We start from the raw sequence: 354 nt of genomic DNA, 5'->3' as shown, positions 1-354 counted from the left end.
AAGCCTTTTCTTGTTCCCCAGTCCACAGTAATGATTCTATATCTAGTCCTTTAGTGGCTTCATGTAGGGACTTAGCCATTAGCCCGAATCCTGGAATCCAAATTCAAAGATGTTTCTTTGTCTTTGGGCCACTTAGGCCTAATATAGCTTGTTTTCTATCTGGAGATAACTGTTTACTCAGGGTTTATATAATATATCCCAGATATTTAACTTGTTGCTTGGATATTTGTGCCTTTTTCTGAGAGACTCTGTAACCCCGAGCTCCAAGGAAATTAAGGACTTCAATGGTATTCTGATCTGAGGCCTCCATGATGGGGCTACATATTCTTTTTTTTTTTTTTTTTTTTTTGGTTT

This window comes from Lipotes vexillifer, unplaced genomic scaffold (genome assembly GCF_000442215.2).
Source record: "Lipotes vexillifer unplaced genomic scaffold, Lipotes_vexillifer_v1.1 scaffold193, whole genome shotgun sequence".
In the NCBI taxonomy this organism is placed as follows: domain Eukaryota; kingdom Metazoa; phylum Chordata; class Mammalia; order Artiodactyla; family Lipotidae; genus Lipotes; species Lipotes vexillifer.
The sequence above is the reverse complement of the archived record's forward strand: the minus strand, read 5'-3'. Positions refer to the sequence as shown.